Consider the following 21294-nt stretch of genomic DNA (forward strand, 5'->3'; position numbering starts at 1 on the left):
ACAGTAGGCTATTAAAGGTTAAGCTTTTGGGGAGTCAAAAGTTACACCTGTATTTTCAAATGAGTGAGGGGGGTTGGCACCCCTAATCCCCATGTTGTTCAAAGGCCAACTGTATGTTTTTGTTTTTCCAGGGGGTTCCTTTAGCTTTTTTTAATTGACAGAGAAAATTCTGCCTTCACATTCCCATTAAGGACTTGCAGCTTCTTTGTTATACCAATGAAAAGACAGAATCTGCTTTCTTCTTGGACGGGTTATTTCCGGCACCTGCCGACTTCCTGTTTCCATTTGCGCTGATTGCTTTTTGCTGCGCACTTGTCATCCCGAGATTTCATTTTATTCCCCTCCGGGATTAGTTTCTATTTTTCCTTGGATTTCCCGGACTTCTTTCTATTTTTCTTGGATCTCTTTTTCATTTGGCTGAAGTGTATTCTCAATTTCATTCTTGTTTTGCAGAAAATATTCTTTGCAGAAATGTTAGTATCTTTATACGTATGCTGTCTGGGTGTATAATTGAAATACCTTTTCCCTCAAAGGGGGAAAACGGATGTGAATCTGATTACTGTCCCATTGAAGAGAACACCTTTCTTTTCTTTGAGCTTTCAGGATTTTTTTCACTTTATCTTTGCTAGTTTGGATACTCACCAGGATGCTAGGTGAGAGTTTTTGGCTTACTTGTCTTCTGGAACACTCCAAAGAAGCTATCATTCTGAAGACCCAAGTTCTTTCGTTTCTATGATGAGTTCTTCAGAGAGTTTTATTATTTAAATGATGCATTCTTGGGTTCCCCTCCGTTCTGGAATGGGCCTCAGGCGTTTTGATTCTTTACAAATTTCCCCCAAAGCATTATTAGTCAGAAATGGCAAGATGGCCCCAGGGATCACTTTCCTGCCCAAGTGCTTTTCCATGGTAGTGTGGCCAGTACAGATTTTGTGAGGTGTTTGCATTATGCTGTGCTCCTGAATTTTAGTGCTTTTACCAGCACAGTAGGGGTGGAGATGGGAAGCTGGTCCACCCCCTGCCTACCTCACAGCATTCTTGCAAAGGTCACAAGATCTGCTCTGAAATCTCTCCGGGGTCAGTGACATGGCAGAAGTGAATTCCTCAAGGTGCTATGGCTTTTGGCTGGGCTCTGCGAGCGTCAGCAGACCACATCCCTTGCGATGGTGACCTCGAAGCCCAAGAAAATGTCCTTGGGCTCCATTTTTGCTGAAGTTTTCCTTCATATTACCTGCTCCTTGGTCCCTGAAGGTAGATGTCTGAAGATAGAGCTGTCTCTTTTAATTTCTCCTCTTGCCTCTTCTCTTCCTATTACATTTGCTGACTTAAGTATCAAATCAGGCTTGGTGTTGCTAGTTTCTAAATAGCACTGCCTCCTCAAACTGCTCTATAAATCATTATTATTAATAACAGGGATAATAACGATAATACTAAATAGCACTCGGGTAAAATCTTCCATTACAAAATGCTTTCAGAAATAGTATCTCTGGGCTGCTGGTTTATGTAGGAAACACAAAAACTGATTAAAAAAGATGACTGTTCTAGCCAAAATGTGTTTGCTTTTCTGGGTTGAATTCATTTGTTTGATTGAAAATTTCATAAGGAAGGTGTATGCCGGAGAGGTCTGGGACTGTGGCGAGAAGTACGATGCGGAGCCTGGAAATTGTTCATTGATAACCCAAATGTTCGGAAGTACGGGGGTGACAGATCCAGCTTATGCTGGAAAAGTAGGGTCATGTGGACCCAGCAGATTCGATGCCTAAAGTAGAATCATTACAGTCACTTTTCTTGGGATACTTGTGGAATTGTGACACAGCCCAAGGCAAGGGGCTGTTTCTAAAGAAAGATGGTAGATTTAGGTATTATTTAAATATCTCAGGGCCTCTGTTTTCTTGTCCTTAAGGTTTAAATCTGATCTCATGAGGTTGTGGTCAGCACCTACTGGTTTCTAGCACAGAGGATTAGCGTTCCAAAATCGAAGGTGGCGGTGTTGTTATTGACATTGCTTTAATGTCCTACATATGGGAGGCACTGCAGATAAAGATGATTTCATTTTTTTGTAAATCTTTAAGTATCATGTACTTGCATAAAAGTGTACACAGATAATACATATACAGTTGGATGGATTTTCATATGGTGGACACATCTAAGTAACCAGAACTTGGAATTAGAACAACAGCACTCCCCTTACGGGTACCCATGTTCCCTGAATCAGTACCTTCCATGAACCCCCACCAAAGTATAACCCGAATCATAACTTCAGACACCATAAATTCATTTTGCTTGGTTTTGAACTTATCACAAATGGAATGATACAGTATATATTCTGGTTATTTGTTTGGTGAGTGTATGGACAGTTTTCTTTGTGCATTCACTCATGTCGATCAGTTCATTGGAGATCTTTCCTTCTTACATCCACACAGTATGCTGTTGTGTCACAGATGTTGGGTAACTACCACGTGGCCATCATGGAGAATGCTGCTGTGAGTGTTCCAGGACATTCCTTTAGGTGAACATGGGGTGCTGTCTTCATTCTAATAATCTAGCAGGCCAGGGTGCTACCTCTTCTTCTTTATCCAGTCCATCTCTAAGGCCCAGCCATTTTCCTCCTCAGTCTCTGAGATCTGACCCTGCCATCCATTGCCTGAACTATTGCAATAAATGTCTTTCCTTCTTATATTTCTCATCTTTCCCAGCTGAACTTCAGCACCACGGGAATAGTCTTCCTGAGACACACAGCTGATCATATCATTGTTCTGCTCAAAACTTTCATCCTCAGTACAATTGAAATGAAGCAAAGCTAAACAATACAACTCTGGGCTCCTTGTATAATCAGGATCCACCTTGAATGAGCTCCTGCCAACATCTTCCTCTTTGTTACCAACTTGACCTCCATGTACTGGTGCCATATTGGATTAGCCCCTTTGCTGCTCTAGTGCTGGCCAAGGCTGGAATGGCCTTGTTCCTTTCAGCCAACGTTGAAGTTCTTCTCATGCTTGAAGACCAATCCAGGACCATCATGTTACAACAACACTTCCTGTCCCAGTCTTTGTGAAGCCTCATCTGACATCCTAGGACTTGTCATGCCCATCTGGTCAATCTAGCCCTGACCCATTAAAGACTGGGCTTATGGTTTTCTTCATCACTCAGTTCCTCATGTTTTTTTTTTATTCAGATAGTATGGCTGCTTCCTGGGCACTTGAAGGAATCATCCTCATCCTCATTAAAGAAGAGGACACCCTACAATAGGCTCTTGCCCAACAAGTTCCTCATGATTGGGGTAAGTGGACCCAATTTCTTGTTTATGTTAAGTATTTGAGAATTAGTATTTCATGACAAGTTAAAAGTAACTTTTACTTGTATAATTACCTCCCCCCATCACTTGAAAGGCAGTTGAGTGAGCAAATTTCGCTTCCTTTCAATGAGAAACCATTTCATTTTTGACAAGACCCTAGAATTTCACTTGGAGTCTGATGGGTACCCTGACCCAGGATTTGGTTTCTGCAGCAGGGAATCATCTGAAAGGGCTGGAATGACACAAAATCAGAGACCCCTCTACTTCCAGTCAGTCTGATGGGACTGACATTCTCTCCTCTTCAAAATTATTCCTGCTTCTTACCCTGGGGCCCAAGAGACCTGAGCCAGTGCTACTTTCTAAGTGACATGGAACAATGGTCTGTGTATACTGGTGTCTCCTTCATGTGTCTTCCTTATCCTGGACTATCCTAGACTGCTTCTCACCCCCAGCACATAGTAGGTCCTCACTAAACTGATTGAATGAATTTTTTTTTTTTTTTTTTTTTTGGATTCCCGAATGTGCAGTTAGAAGTTATTTCTGCTGGGGAGGTTACTTCAGTGTTTATTTTTCTTGTTTGCAAATTGAAAGGAGAAATTTTAGTGGGTTCTGTAAATAGATATTTATTACTGTCTAGTGTATATCTACTGAAACTAAGGACATTCAGACTGGCAACCTATTTTAAGCCGACTAGGACCCACATCCTACCATTGTATTGTGTTGACTTTCAGGTGTGACTCGTGACTGCTTCCCTGTGTCAGGGGTCATGGTGGGTACCCTGCACTTGTCTGCTTTCATCCTCATTCCTTCTGTGTATAGTTCAAGGAAAATACCAATTTTCAACAAATATATATGTTCAGACAAACAAACCCTTCTCCCAAGGCTGGTGAGGAACTAAGTTGAATGGATTTTGAAGGATATGAGGAAGAGTTCCATTATAGGAAACAATGCCAACATTATTGGGGTCTTAATCAGTAGCCCTCTCATATTAAGATAATGTTAAATCATCTTATCAGACAGATAGTTTTTCAACACCCGAACTAGGCACTGGGAGCATAGTGTTGAGCAAAGATCTATTTTTTATTTTCATGGAACTTATATGTCTCCTGGGTGGGAAGCCAGACAAAACAGGAAAAAGGCAAGTAAACAAGCAAATGACTTAGAATGGTTCCAAAATGTGACAATAATAAGACCACATTTCATTGATTTTTAAGACATGTTTCTTTTCACCTTTTAATATTGTTGAAATTGTGATGTCTTAAAATGGGAATGTGTGTTTAATATATTGTTTTTCCCCCCTGAGAAGTTATTAAATTGATGCTTTGACTTCCGATCGATGGTGTCTCAGAATGGAGGAAATATGGTAATAATAAAAGCTCACATTTATTGAACACTAACTATGAGTCAGGTGCAGAGCGGTGCATGTTATAGCATTGTCTCTTTTATTCTGGATAACAACCAGAGGAAGTGTGCACAAGCTTCTCTGCTTTCCAGGTGAGAGAAGGCGTCTCACGAAGGGGAGGCACCTGCTTGAACGCTGAACCCCTGCAGGGGCCAGTATTTGAACCCTGGCCTGTCTGACTCCGTTCTCTTACTTGCCAGTGTTACTCCCTCCTCCTCTGCCCCTCATACCTTCTCAAAATAGCTGGTGCAAACCAAACAATGCTGTTAGGATTTCTGGAGGTGCTCCTAGGCTGGCCACGTGGTTTCTACATAACTCAGAGGTACACCCTGATAGGTGGTTGACCCGTAAATGGGTTGCACAGAAAGGTACTACAAAGACTACACCCATGTGACACAGTGGGTTAAGAGCTGGTTACCTGGTTTCAGCTCGGGGGTAATCTCAGGGTCATGAGATCAAGTCCTGCATTGGGCTCCCCGATCAGCATGGAGTCCTCTGCCCAGCCCCCCTGTGCCCATGCTCTGTCTCTCTCTCAAGTAAATAAATAAACCTTTAAAAAAGAAAAAGACTGCGCCCACCTAGCCTGTATCTCCCAGTGAGTCTTGAAGCAAGGACTGGGGACCTATCTTGATCAGTTATCTTGCAGTCCTACCTTGCAGCCTAGTGCAAGACTACTAGTGAGTACTTAGTAAAGGGTACAAAGCAGACTCTGTGCTACGTGAGGGTCCTTCTAGAAAGATCTTCTGGTATGAAGGGAGAAAACTGGATCTTACTGTAGGGAGGATAAGGTTTGTAGCAAGAAGATGCTAGAGATACCCTCTAAACCAGGCCAACCCCAGAGACGTTAAGTGGCTTGCTCAGGATGCCCAAGACTGGTTGGAGAATCAGAAACAGGTCCCTGACCTCCCAGTCCCACGGGTTTATCTCTCTCATTTGTTTATCTTTCTTTGTCCTCTCTCTGTTCTCCTTCTTTCACTCTCTCTCTCTCTCTCCTCCCCTTTCTGTTCCTCTCATCTAAAGATGGGCCTGGTAGATTGAAAAGGTATGAAATGACTTTGGTGGCAAACACAGTGAAGAATGGTAGCTAAAATAGAAAGTTCTGGAACTTAGGACAGTATGAAGGACCAGTAAGATTAGCTGACGATTGATTTATGTGGTTAAATAGTTAATATGCGCAAAGAGGTTTTAAAAGATGAGGATTGTGATTAATATTTATAGATCTGAGTTGATGAGAAATGACCAGAAAAGAAGCCTGTTGGGTTGACTTCAAGATTCAAAAATCTCCGGAGATGGTACAGGCAGGAAGCGGGGAAGGCAGCAGTGCTAGCTAGTACGCTCAAAGAAGCTGGCTTTGGTTGCAAATTCGAGAGGAATCCAAAACAGGAGTTCAGGGAGAGCCTGTGTATGCACTGCAGGCAGGAGGGACTTGGAGGCAATTTCCATGTTCATTGGATTCATCTCGCACAGGCTGGTCTGATTTGGGTTACACTGAGCTGGCAAATCGAAGAGAGCCTGCAAATCCAGCACATGAACTAGTAACCTATTTAGAAAATTTGTGAAAGAATTAGACATGTGAGGGTTTTGAATCCAGCCAGCAAGGTAGCTGTGAGAGAGCCACAGAGGGAGAGAAGGATGCTTGGAAAAATGGGTGCTTATCCACGGGGCCTGGGCAGGGCCCACGAGGCTGTGGCCAAACAGAGTTGGCTTACCGGCCGCCCCGAGAGAAGAAATATTTGCGGTTACAAATCTGTGCTCCATAGCTTCGTGTTCCCGGAGATGTCCTCTCCCTGTGGCATATAAGCAATTTATATATATTTGGCTGAGCTGAATTCTTCTAACTAGAACACTGCGCTGGAACTTTCTCACTGCTAAATGAATGTTTAAGAGCCTGTCATTAGTTGATAAACATAGATACAGAAGAAGAAACGCATTTTAAGAAACGCTGGCATTCTGGCCTTAAAAAGGAGAAATTACAGAACGATTAGTCACTTCAAAAAGGGTTTCTTCACTTAAAAAAGAAAAAAAGGCTTCACCATGAGTGTCTTTGAAAAACAACAACAACCCCAAATTAAAACAAAAAACAAAAAACAAAAAAAAACAAACACATAAGAAAACTTTTCAAATTTATATCCTTAAAAATACATTTACTATATAAATGAAGGCTACTCCCCTTAAATATATACACGATGAACTTTGCACTACTTTTAGCTCATTCATTCAAGCATTTATTTGTTTGCTCATTCATTCAGTTCAGGCACATCCCATGAAGAAGACAGACAAGTAAATTGGTGTCTTAGTCTCCAAGTAGAAGGAATTGTCATTTCCTATTTTTTGTAATATTCCCTACATCTTAGGGATGCCTGGGTGGCTCAGTTGGTTAAGCAGCTGCCTTCGGCTCAGGTCATGATCCCAGCGTCCTGGGATCGAGTCCCACATCGGGCTCCTTGCTCGCAGGGAGCCTGCTTCTCTCCCTGTCTCTGCCTGCCACTCTGTCTGCCTATGCTAGCTCTCTCTCTCTCTCTCTCTGACAAATAAATAAATAAAATCTAAAAAAAAAAAATATTCCCTACATCTTATAAAAACAAAGGGTTTGCTATAGAAGGTTGAGAAAATACAAAAGGAGTCACAAGGAAGGAGGAAATATGCCTACAGTCTCCCTACTCAGAAGAATTCATTGTGGGGATATTTCTCCTTCTCCTTCCTGTTGCTGCTGGGAGCTGGGCATGTGGGTGTGAGAGGAGGAGGGGATGGAGATGGTGAACTGAACACAGGCAGCGCAAGAGCTTTGCTCATCATGAGTTTGGACTTTTCCCTTTGGAGGTAGGACAGCTGGATGAATTAATGGCAAGGGAGTGGTGTACTTTGAATGTTTGCAATCTCTTTTCTCCTGCTTCCTATAGGAAAGGGGAGCTGTACCTTGCTGGAAAGATGTGTCAAAGGGCATAAAACAATATTAGCTAATGCCCACAGATCACTTGGTGTCCCCTAGCCGGGGACTGTGCAAAGTGTTTGGACGTGGATCTCACTTAATCCCCTAATGACAGTTTGGGTGGGGATCTACCATGCCCCTTTTGCAGATTATCAAACTACTGATGTTTAAGGAAAATCCCATGCAGGAGTTTAGCCAACTAGCTAACAATTGGTAGGATTAGGATTTGAACACAAACCGTCTGGCGACAGAATCCCACTGTAGTTATATACTGTTGCACAAGCACCTACGCTGAAATTTAGCAGCTGAAAGCAGCTCCCATTTTATTACAGTTGGGAATTCAGGCAGGGCTTGGCTCAGCTCAGCTGGGTGTTTCTTCTGCTTCTTATAGCACTAGCTAGGGTCACGTGGTGGTATGTACCTGGTGGCCGGACTTGTTTGGGGGGTGGGGTCTGAAATGACTCCGTTCGCTTGCTTGGTGCCTTGTCACGGATGGTTGGGAGGGCAGGTGTCACAGGGGCTATTGGCCGGAACGCTTTCACGTGGCCTCTCCTGGATGGTGATCATCTTGGGGTACCCAGACCACTTACGTGGCAGCTCAGGGCTTCCCAAGGCAGTCGCCAGTAGATGCTGCCAGTGTCTTAAAGCTTGGAAAGTGGCATGGGCCACTGCCGACCTTCTATTGACCGAACAGTCACGGAATCCACCTGGAATCAAGGGGAGGGACATAGATGTCAATCTTCAACGCTCTCTGTGGCCGTCTTTAGTCTCCACACCTCTCAGGACCTAATCACTGAGGAGACCGTGAGAGCCTGTCTTTGAATTGCGTGATTGCCTAGCTGGCTGATTGATTAATCTGTTAATCAAATGCACAGTGGACAACTGTCACGTGGCCCCCGGGAGGGAACAACACAACAGACAAATTTCCACCTTCAGTCACTTATACTCCAACAAAGGGAGTAACAGTCACCAAGGGACAAACAGGGAGGGTCATGGGATATCAGGTGTCAGGAAAGACATAAGCCGGCTGAGGAGCTAGAGGGCTTCCTCAGGGAGGCCTTGCTGAAAAAAGGGGTGTTTCCCCTATCACCTGAGAGAGGAACAGGGGCCTCATCCTCTAGAAAGAAGAAATAGAAAGTCCCCAAACTCTGAAGTGGGAAAGGACTTCATGAACCTCTGGAATCAAGAAGAAACTCATATGCCAGGAGGATGGTGGGAAAGGTAGGGTGTGGTCCCGGCAAACAGAGCAGTGGATGGCAGCCGATCACCCAAGGCCTCCTAGACCAGAGACATTTCATTTCATCTTTACGGCAAGCAGAAGCCCTTGGGTTTTGGGGCAGGGCTGTAGCCTTCCAGTGCATAGGAACTAAGTGCTGTGTGACTTTGAGCTGGACATTAACCTCTCTGGGCCTATTTTCTCAATTGTAATAAAGGGGTTGAAATGATTTGTGGTGATCTTTTCAGCCTTTGTGTTTTGACTCTACCTGCCCCTTGTTTACCCTGACCCCTGGCATTGGCCCCTTCTTCATTTTGCAAGGAAAGAAGCTACCCCTCCCCTGGCCCTGCAGCCCTGCCGTCGCAAAGGTCCCTGCCGGAGCCCGTGTGTCCACACCAACCCTGACCAAGACACTTCACGCTTAGTCACACAGATCAGAGGAAGAGGCAGAGATTAGAAACAGTGGGGTTTGCACATTCCAGTGGTTCTTAACTTGATTTCAACTTTTGACCTGTAATGCTTCCCAGCTGTTTTGAAGTCATACATCCCATCTTGATTAGACTCACCCCCAAAAGTGATCCAAACAGAGGGGGCTGCTTCAGGGACCCATCACACCCTTCCTGGCTCTCAGGTTGGCAGTTCCCGGCTGAAGGCGGTCACGGCTCCCGAGCCGTTGGCTTAACGCAGCCCCGCAGAAGGGACTCACATTCTTCCCCTCTCGTTCTCTGCACACAGAGGCCGTCTTTTTAACAATCTGTTTTTACAATGTGGAGAAAGAGGTGGGAGCGGGGGACGAGCCAGAGTCTCTGCCCACCCCAGCCCCCCTCCATAATGTACCCCAGGTGGTGGGAGTTAACTGGGAAAGCTTGAGGCTCCGATTCCAAAGTACACATCGAAATAAATGGAAACCAACTGGAGTTGAGTTGGGCCGAGGCACGAGAAGAAATTTCATCTGCGAGGTTATTTTTTCTTTTTTTTTCTTTTTGTGCAGAATGCTAATCACGGGCTGAACTCAGAAGGAATGTGCTTTCTCAAGATGAATTTCCTAACATGGTAGAAAAGGGACAGAATCCAGGAAGCAGCTCTGTCTGTCGCCTGGGGACGGACGTCTGCGTGCTGGCCACGAAGGGTGACCTCTCCATCCATCACTGGGACTGGAGGCCAGGCGCCTGCCGCCCACATGAGACGGGGAGGGAGCTCAAAGTCCTCAAGCTTCTCCTGATTTTCCAAGACCCAGGAATTCAGAGGCCTGGGTCCCATATTTGCTTGCTCTGAAAATAAACTTTTGGATGATTTTTTTTTTTTTTTTTTTTTTGGTACGTCGGGAGAAAATGTCCCAGGAGCTCACATTTTTTGTTCTGCATGTTTCCTAGCATCGGCCCCACTAAAGCACGTCAATGCAGTTTTGTAAGTTTATGCAAATCAGTGGACAAAGATTTCCTATTATTTCATGGAGTCCACTCACTTGGCCACCCTGGACATTTCCTGAGTCACTACCGGGCACCCGGTCATACAGTTGTTTGAAGACAGCACCTGCGGAAGGTAATGGGGACCAAACCTCCAGCTGTTGGAAGCGTTGACAGGTACCAGGTCACCTGGACTCGCCTACCGAGCCTGGCCCCTGTGGGCCTTCATCAGCTCCTGACTCAGCCAGCTTTTCTCATCTTGGCTAACAAACTCTCTTCTCACTGTATCGATTCCCACTCTTCTGAATCAGTGGCTCTTCCCCGGATGTTCTTACTCCCTGTCTTTGCCTGCTCTGTTCCCTCTGGCAACAAGGTTTCCCACATGTGCCCTCAAGTGCCTCACCCCATCAGCTCTCCAAAGGGCACGCTCCCAGGAAAGCCTTCTCTGCTGCTCCGGGTGCAGTGGTTTCCACCTCTGCTTTGTCCTCACACGAAGACCATCGGAAGAGAGCTTCGTGTGGGTCATGTCTTCTCCACCAGACTGTGAGCCTTTAGAAGGCAAGGGTCCTGGCTCATCTCTGTTTCTCACAGTCCTTACCCACTGCCTGTACCAAGTACATGCAAAATAAACATTTTCTGATTGAATTGGGAGTACTTAAAAATATAAAACTGGATACAAGTTGTTACAAGATGTCTGAGCTGTGGGATAAAGCACGGGTCACCTTGACCCACAGGGCAACTTCACTTCAGCCCTGGGGAACAAGTTGACCCATGCTTTGTGACACAAATACCATAGACACGGTCCCACAGCTCAGACATCTTATTTTATTTCTTTCTTTTTTTTAAAAATGATTTTATTTATTTATTTGACAGAGATCACAAGTAGGCAGAGAGGCAGGCAGAGAGAGAGAGGGGGAAGCAGGCTCCCCACTGAGCAGAGAGCCCGACTCGGGGCTCGATCCCAGAACCCTGGGATCACGACCCAAGCCGAAGGCAGAGGCTTAACCCACTGAGCCACCCAGGCGCCCCATGACATCTTATTTTCTTATACCTCACTCCATTCCAGAAAGGACAAAAGAGGGTGTCCTGTTTTACACATGAAGAAATTGAGGCTTCGAGAGGTTGTCATTGGCCCAAGGTCATTCATGTACTGATTGTATGTTTAGAAATCTCTAAAGACCAACCCAGGACTCTGCTTTGAAGCCTAACTTTTTTCACGGAATCCCCGATCCCCTTGTGGTCACCCCTCCCACCCCTGCCTCAAGCAAAGTGCCTTATAATAAACCAACATAATTAATCCCCCCGGGCAGGGGCATAACCAAGCACTCTTGTCATCACCGTCAGGTTCAACTCTATTATCCATGCCGTGCTTTTCTTTATCATGCACTCTAGAACTTCCTGACGCACCCACACCTGCCCTAAGTGTTCATTCACAGAAGCCAGATTCTACCTATAGAGCAGGGTCCAGGGGACACGGATGTGTTGGCATCAGACTCTGCAAGGAGAGTTTCTGCAAGGAGAACTGGATGTTCCTTGATGCTGTGGGTGTGAGACAGTCACCGTCAAGAGGGAGGCCAAGGATTCAGCCAGCATGTGCGCGACCCTTGGGACCTCATACCCGTCATTCTTGTCTTCATTTACTGTATTTCTATGTGAGTGGAGGGAGGTTTATTTTACTTTATTTTTTTAATTTATTATTATTATTATTATTATTATTATTTTGCTTTTCACTTGGTTGTGACTCATCTTGTCAACCTATTCTTCTGTGCCCATGCATACAAATTAATTCTGTGGTAATTTTGATAGAAAATTTGATGAGTTGGCCAGAGAAACTTCAGTAAGAGAAATTAAATTAAAAGTAGTAATTTTAAGAGAGGAGAAAATAAAATGACAGTTTTGATCATTTCAGGCCCAGGGCGTTGGATGGAGATGACACTTCAGCGTTCTAATTCATTTCCTTCTTTTAATTCTTTATTTAAATTACCACCGCGTCTGGATGGAGGCTTCCCTGCCCATCTTGCCGCTTGCAGGAGCGGGAGGAGGCTTCGCTGCCCGGTTTGTTCACTAGATGGCGCTGCTCAGACTGGCTGCGTGGCCTGGATTCCGCCTGGCTGAGGAAGTCCGTAGTGGACTCGGTTCAAAGACGACCGTCTTCTGTTAATTTCATTTAGGACAGACAGCACACCCCTGACAGCATACGAAGTAGGGGGATTCTTTGATCTGAAGCAGGAGCGACTGCTGGAGAAGAGCCGGCTGCTGGATTAGGAAAGATAGATACATAGAGCCCACCAGGACCTTGTAGATCATCTTGCCCATCTGTGGTTTGCAGACTGGTTTGTGGAGTAAAACGCTTTCCTCAGCAAAACGCTATGCAGAACCGAGTAACAGACAACGCAGGAAATAGCAGCGCTCCTGTGGTTGGTCTCTGGAACACTTGAGATTCAAGAACCGTCAATCTTGCGTCTTTCTTTCTTCCCTCCGTCCCTCCCTTGCTCCTTTCTTGCTTTCTTCCTTCTTTTCTCCTTTCCATTTTCCGGAGTTGGAAATGGCTGGGAAAGAACGAGATGTTCACGGCAGATCTTGGCCCCAAATCAGTCACCGAATAATCTTTCTGCGAGGCCCCTGTCTTGTTGATTTCAAACCCACAAATTCCCATTAAAGGGGTCTCCGAAGAAAACGGTTCTAAATTCCCTGAGAGGCACTGTTGCGGATGGAGACATGTATTTGTTGAATCAGTGTGTTGACAATGATCATAAATTCAAACGGGGACAAGAGCGACCATGATGAGTGTGTAGATTCTGGGCCAGACCCTGGACAAACTCTCTCATGCCTTTTTAAAATTTCTCCTCACAAGAAAAATGTGATGTTTGTTTTTCTATCCCTACTTTACAGATGAGGAAAATTAGATTCAGAGGCGAAACTTTTTGTAGTAAGTAATATATCAGGATGTAGGTGAAGTTTTTATGATAAAGAGACCTGAAAACGCAATGTCTTAAATACAGTGATTTGCTTCTTCCTCATGTGACTGTCCCCAGGAAAGTGATCCAAGACAGCTGGGCATGTCTGAGCTTGGTTCAGCCTATGGCTTCCGTCTCTCCATCTGTTAGAGCGATCATCTCCTAAAGAGCAGAGGAGCCTTATAGCCAGTAAACGATGGGGCCCAGATTTGAACCAAGGCTTATGTGATTCGAAAGTCTGATGTTAACGGACCCCTGGACAAACCTCCCCCATTGCTCCGACCCTCAGTCACTGCAGACCAAACAGAAGAAGAAACTACCACCAGCTTAGGCGTCGGGCTTCGCTGGCGTGGCCAGCCCCCAAGGTGGCTCCCAGTGGTTCAAGCCCTTGCGTGGTGGTTCTCTCTCACAATGAATAGGGCTGACCTGTGTGGTCACCAGAATATTATGGACTTCATAGAGAGTAACTTTTGAGGAGGCTAAGTCCCCCAAGACGTTGAACTCTACCTAGCTCTTGGATCACTAGCTCTAGGGAAGCCAGGAGCCTGCTGTGAGGACGCCCACACAGCTGTATGGGGAAAGGTCCCCATGGTAAGGAACTGAGGTGTCCCACCAGCCCCTGGCAGCAACCCGCCGGCCACGGGAGCGTACCACCTGGGAAGCAGACCCCGCAGCCTCAGCCAGGTCTCTGGAGAGCGGTAGCCTTGGCCCTGCCCTCAGATAACTTCCTCAGAGTCCCCGAACCACAATCAGTCAGCAGAGCTGCACCCAGATCCCTGCCTCATGGAAACTAGGTGAGATCATAAATGTTGATTTTTATTTTATGCCACTAAATTTCATGCTAATTCGTTATGCAGCTCTCAATAACGAATCCATTAATACAGATGCTAGGTGAAGAGGATGCCCTTTTTCTAGTCCAAACTCCAGCCACCTCCTCAGGAAAGCCTGAACTGATTCGGTCAGGGAAGTAGCTCCCTGTCTTTCTTCTGTGTGATCGTTCCTTTATCCACTCTCGTGGCCCTCAAAGCCGAAATCTGTACTCCAGACCCCTGTTCCTCCATGACAGTGTCTTGTGTTCAGCCTCATCTTCCCTGTGGCCGGAAGGTGCCAAATTAAATGTGTATTTAAGCGAATGACTGAAACCTTCGACCTAGCCCTCCGCTTGTTTGTTTTATAATGTTATGCATAGATTTGCCTCAGACGCAGGCTCTAGAAGCATTGTCTTGCCTTTTACGTGAAGTCTCTCAGTTCCTTCTTTGTTGTAGTAACAGGCTTTTAACAATGCCCTGTATAAATAAAAGATAAATCTCCTAAGGGCCAGAGAGCATGCTGTTTTAGGAGCTTTTACAAATAGTTGGCACCTCCTTATTCTTGAAAATCAGGCCTGAAATCTCATCAACACAAATGTCCCCTGGAGATCCTCAGAGCTGGGATTTTTTTTTTTTTTTAATCGCATTTTCTCTTGTCCCCCTTAGAAGAGGAGAGAAGGATGGGGCGCCTGGGTGGCTCAGTGAGTTGAACCTCGGCTCGGGTCATGATCCCAGGGTCCTGGGATCGAGCCCTGCATCGGGCTCCCTGCTCAGTGGGGAGCCTGCTTCCCCCTCTCTCTCTGCCTGCCTCTCTGCCTACTTGTGATCTCTCTCTCTATGTCAAATAAATAAATAAAATCTTAAAAAAAAAAAAGAAGAAGAAGAAGAAGAGAAAAGGAGGTCTGCCACGACCTTGCTCAGCTCAGGCCTTCCCTGTGCCCCTGGCCTGGGGGCTTCTGCTTGCTGATGGGCCCACCTGGGGCATTACTGAAGCCACCTCCCTTCTAGTCATGTGTCCAGCCTGTGGGTGACCTTGTGCAAATGCACCGCAGATGTCTCATCTAAATTTCCTTCCACTGCACTTAACTGAGAACCACTTCAGATGGGAATTGGAATGCACTCTCAGTGCTCACTGTTCAGTGCTCTTGTTCTCAGTGCTCAGACTCTAGGAAGTTTGGGCACTTTGTCAAAGTTACATGGAATTGAATTTTGGTTCAACAAAGGGGGAAGTTGAAATGTTTTCAGGCGTGAGTGTGGCTTAATAAGTGGAAAAAAAAAAAAACACAAGGTATTTCAGGATGGACCTGTTTTTCCCTTGCTGAGGAAGCCGTAGACAATTCCTCGTGTGTATCCACATTCCCACCCTGACTGAGGGTTCAGGGATGTGAGTCTGGATGGATCCATACCCTTCCTCCTCCAAAAGCTGCATTTTTTAAATTAAATAACATGAAGGAGCATATTTCCTTCTTTGCCTGGTTTTCATGGTGACCTTAATTAACTCACATGGGACAGTGATTAAGATCCTATTTATGAAACAGTCACGCATCAGTGCATCCTCCGAGAGAGGGGTCGTAAATTTTATCCCCCATAACTTCCCCCCACCCCAAACACTCCACACAGTGCGTCCCAAATGGGAGGCTTTCATATCTCAATTATGAACATTTTCCACACTTACCCAGATTGAAGACTTGATCGATCCACGTCATTGATTGAATAACATTGTATTCTTTTTTTTTTCCTTTTTTTTTAAGGAAAAAGTCATCTACATTAATTCCTGGATCATTTGTAAGATGCATCCAGATTTTTAAGACCTAATGAATATGGAAAAGAAATATTTGTCATATGTTTAAGGATGTTTGATAAGTTTCTTGAGAGGTAAAAAACTCTTCGATTCCTAGAGGTGATCAAGCAGAAACATGAATGGAGGTTAATGGGCTAGAAAAAGGGCTCTAAACACATGTCAATATTCCTGTTTCCAACGTAAGCCTGAAAGATCTTTGAGGAAAAGGATGATGTCACGTCCACCGCTGGGTCCCTAGCACCTGAGTCGATGCCTAGCTCCCAGATTCACCTGATGATTATTTGTTGGAGGAATCAAATATTGGAGATCCCAGGACCTCTCTTATCCCTCCCAAGTTCTACCTGTGCCCCCATTATCTCCCCACCTCGCCAGGCTGTTGCAAGCATCGAAGGGGATCACGCACTTAGAAAGTCTCGGTGCAAGTTCAGCTCCCAGCACCCAGATGTCCGCTCCTTCGGCTCCTTTTCACGCCTCCCACCTCCTTCCATGTTCTTTGCCTACTCAGGATCCTTCAACAGAAATTAAATTTTGCAGACAAATTCCCCAGGGCCTTCCCGAAGACATACTCTTTCTGGGAGAAAATGAGTTTATTGACTTTTCAGCCTCGGGAGAGCATGAGGTACAGCTCGCAATATGGGGGTCTGGGGTCCACACTGGGGCTGCTGGAGGCCCTGCTCCCTCGGGCTGGGCAGGGGGCAGCAGCCAGCACCACTGCTGGCTCCTTCTCCGTGTCCAGGCTGTGCTTCAAGGTAGGGTGACAGTGGGCTTTCCCACAGAGGGGCTTCTGTCACATGCTCTCTGAAGGAAGCCCAGGCTCCTGGGTATGGCACTCAAGGCCTCGTCCTTTGACCTAAGTTGTACTTTTCTCTTTGTCCTCGTGCTGTATCTATCGCATGCCTGGACTATCTCACAGTCTCACAGAGCTCAACACATTCACATGGGAGATGTGGGGAAAGAATTGTTCTCTTGCTCGTCTGTTTTCTCACCGAAGGGTGCTAGAACCAGGGTCACTATGGTTTGAAGCCCAGCTCCAGCCTTGTCTGAGCCCCCTGCCTTGTGCTCTCCCCCCACCCCCCGCCACTGCCGTCTGCCCTCGATCATCTTCCTCCGGCTGGAACGGCCTCCGTTTACAGCCCCCCTCATCACCTCCAGGCTGATGCGGCTCACAGCCTGTCACCTCCTCCCTGCAGCCCAGCGTATCTGCCTTTCTGGAGGGAAAAGTTCAGCAGCCTTGGTCTGCCGTAAAGGCATCCAGGTGGAGAGGGACCTGGGATGCCGTGTTGGAGGTGAAGACCGCCGTGTCCCCCAAATGCAGTAGAAGCCGAAGAAGAATTTAAAGCCGGGCTTGGCAATATCAGGCTTGGGTGTGCGATCCCTCAGGCAGCGTGCTGGTGGGCAGCTTCTGCAAGGGAGCGAGCAGAGGCATTGAGATCACTTAGGAGTGGAATCCAGTTTGGGTGTGCTGGCCTCAAACCCATCCGTTCCCTGTCTTCTTACTGCTGCTCCCTGGCTTCAGGGGGAAGTGGAATATTCTGTTTCTTCCTTCCTTCCCTTCCTCCTTCATTCCCTCTGTCTCCCTGTCTCCCTCCTGTCTCCCTCTTTGTTTTCTGCAAACGCCTGCCATGGTTTCCAGACCCTGCACTCCAGTGGGGTCACCTCATTCCTTTGCCCCTGAAGCTTAAGGAAGGCAGCAGCTCCACCAGCCCTGGTCTAACCACAGTCCTGCTTTCGGTTCCTTCTGTTTAAATACTAGGGGTGGTTTCTCTTTTTCTGTTTGGATCCTGAGATAGCAGTCTATTACAGTCATGCCTAGAAAATATGCGAAGGCCTGAATGAGAGTAGCTGGAGGAGAGGAGAAGGTTTGGAGATTCCCCTAATTAAAATTCTACATAGACTTGCGATGCCTCGTCTTCTTGACCTAAAGAGCACCCTTTGTCCTTAGGACATGCCACCATTTGGAATACTGTCCCCTAGATCTCACATACTATTGTTCTTTTTTTGTGTTTTGTTTTCTTTTAAGATTTTACTTATTTATTTGACAGAGAGAGACCCAGCGAGAAAGCAGGGGGACTGGGAGAGGGAGAAGCAGGCTTCCTACCTCCTTCCCGGTGCAGGGCTTGATCCCGGACCCTGAGATCGTGACCTGAGTCAAAGGCAGGTGCTTAACAACTAAGCCACCTGGGTGTCCACAGTTGTTCTTTTAAGACTCCTTGTCATATCACTCAGCCTGTAGAGAATGATGCTTAGTCAGGCACACATGCTTTACTTCGTCACCAGTTTTCATGTTTCCATGGAAGGAAACAAAGAAGGAGACAAAAGATGAAAACGGAATTGAGAGGAGAGACAGAGCATTGACCTGAAAGTTAATAGCCCGAGCATTTTTCTTTATTATTATTATTATTATTATTATTTTTTTTTTTTTTTTGCTTTGGCTAGGTATCTAGCTATCTGTGTGATCTTGGGTGAGTCACTTTCCTTCTGTGGGACTTACTTTCTCCATCTTAAAGAATATGATCCTAATGTATCTTCTAGGCCTGGCCAAAATTCGTCATGCTCTCTACTGTTCTGGGAGCTTATCATGGATGCATCCCATCGACTCGATGAAATCACACTCTCAGGGACTGATCCATGATATTAAAGCCTGCATAAATGCTAATAACCTGGTTTCCCTTTGAAAAGCTATGAGAGTACAGATGGATTTTCCAGGCCCCATCTGAGCTTTGCACCCAGCAAATCAAGTATCACACATTTAAATGTCCTTGGCACTCAGTGTAGACAGAAGCCTTAGCCAGACATCGCAGGGAAGGTTGGTTCATTCACCACCAAGTAGTTCAAAGTCAGACCCTCTGTTTTTGAAATGAACCAACTTGCCTCTCACCGTCTGTTTTGTAGGACCTGGAATGATACACACTCTTATTTCCATTTGCAGCCTAATCTGTTCCCAGAAATATGTACTAGAAACCAGGAAAGAAATGTCATCCTTTGGCTGGTTACCATAAGATACCACAAGCTACCTTCTTTTTATTTTCTTATTTTTTTCTATATTTTAAATTATCATAATTTTCTAGAAATATCTTCACTTGCACATATTTCTTGGTTTGGGAGATTGGAAAAGTGCACTTCTTCCCAGGCTAACACTAAGGTCCACCCTGGAGATGGTATCTCCTTTTTAATTAAGCCAAACCTCACTGGGACCTTCGCGGCACCCTTGCTATGTAAATTTCATGGAGGCATTTCTTTAGACATTGACGGCAACTTACCAACCCCTAAAATCAATGTGTACTCTGTGGCAAAGACTTTGCTTATGTTTGGGTCTTCTGAGATTTAAGTTATGTGGCCCCTTCCATTGAGGATCTCAAATCTGATGGGAGAAACAGAATCGTGAATAGTAAATGCTATCATGGTATTGGATCCCTCTGTGACTCTTGCAAGTTTTACCCTCACCTGAGGCCAAAGAGTAGCCTTGGTGGCCAATTACTGAACTGCAGGTTATAGAACCATGGAGTGAGCTCTCAGACTTTAGGACTAGAATTAGACCTTAACTTCTCAAATCTTGGCAAAAGAATTATTCCACTCATTTTTCCACTCTCAGAGTTTATGCACCTCCATGTTTGAAATGGAAGTTCCAGATACGTTCAAAAGTTTAACCTGTCCATTTGGAGATATGTCTCAAAAGTCATAGAAATGGTTCGTGGACCTTGTCCCAACACTAGGAAGCTATAGATGCCCTCAAAACGTGAATCCTATGTTCATTGCAGTATTATTTACAGTAGCAACAGGAGAAAAAAATATCACCTAATTATAAAGCATGAATTCAGTTATGGTAGAGTGATACGGTAGAATGCCATGCATTGGCGATATAGGAAAGGACTTCATGGCCAGGAAAGAAACTTGTGATATATAACTTGATAAAATAACAGGTGATGAAATTCAGCAAGTCAGTGAGACTGGGTTCAAATACTTGCCTCTGTTCATGTACTCTGTGCAGTGGTAGATAGAGACAGAGGCACGGCCACAAAATGAAAAAAAAACGTAGAGGGTATGCATACTACTGGTATGTTGGTCATTTCCGGGTGGGGCTATGTCAGATGACATTATTATTTTATTTTTGTGTGTATGCTGCAATGTACATGGATTGCTTTTAAAATCAGAAAATACTTTAAAAACCACAGGACTGGCTTCAGGATATGCTGCAGCAATGACAGTTGGTGGGGGCTAGCTGGCAGAGCCATTAGAGAGATTTTGAGGCTCCGGGTTTCAGTACGTCCTTCCAGAATGAATGCCAACGTTGACATCACTTTGGGCCATTTGAATATGGACATTTCTAGCACATCTGTGTGTGTAAGGCCGAGAGTAGTGGTAAAGATCTCCTTGGATGACATGGACGGTTGGTTGGGTTGGACAGACTGACTATGGAGAGCCTTGACCAGATGGAGTTTGAGGGACGGGGGCTCGTGTGAGTGCTTCCATCTGCTTCAGCTCCTTCTCAAGGCACAGCTGTCACAACAGGGGGGTAATTAGAGTAACTCTGAAGCAAGACGACCAAGAAGCTGCTCTGACACAGCCTCAGACTTCACAACTAAATCGGGGTCAGGGGACGCGATGGCTCTCCCCTTACCCGAGTCATCCTGGGCGCTGTGCGTTGGAGGCACAGACTGGAGCTCCTTACTCCCTGAGACTAGTCAGACATATACCTGGCTGCATCTCAAAACGGTGTCCGGGGGATCCCAATACAGAGGGAAAAACTAGAGAATACCTCTGCAAAGAACTAAAACAGCAAATTACCTGTTGTCTGGGGTTCTTCGCGGCTCATTGTATGCGTAGGTCGGTGTAGTCTCCTTGGCTCCCTTCCACCACGCTTCTCCCTTCTTTCCACGCCCCTTTTTCATGACCAGGATGGAGGACGGAGTGGCTCATCTGAGCTCAGGAGAGCCACCGAGACAGGCTTTGCTGCGGGGTGTGGTGACCGACTGTCCCTTACAGCTCACATTCCCGTCACCATTCCTGCTCTCGGGTCTCCTCCCCAGGGCTGGGCGGGCCCGACCCTCATGGCCAGCTTTCTTCTTCCCTTTCCACTTCCCCTGAGTCCGCAACTGACTGGACCGTGGGGCCCGCACACGTGGAGCAAGGCTGCCTGCGGTTTTCTCATCCATGAACTCGAGGGATAGGCTTGGTACCCCCCAAGCTGCCTTGCACCCAGATTTCTCCACCTACTGACATCTTGGGCTGGATAATTCTTTGTCGGGGGTGGGGGGGCTTCCTGGCCATTATAGGATGTTTAGTAGCGTCCCTGGCCAGTAACACTGCCCCCTCCACCTAGGACAACCCAGAATGCCCCCAGAGGGGCAAGACTGCCCCCCATCAAAACCATGGCGTTTCCCTCGTGGCTTTCTTGGTGCTCTTACACCTTCTGTTTTGCAGTGTTGGAAAGCAGCATGTACTTTCCGGATAGGTGTGGGCAGGTTTCTCTAGAAAAGCCACG

Source organism: Martes martes (genome assembly GCF_963455335.1).
Source record: "Martes martes genome assembly, chromosome: 17".
Taxonomy (NCBI): domain Eukaryota; kingdom Metazoa; phylum Chordata; class Mammalia; order Carnivora; family Mustelidae; genus Martes; species Martes martes.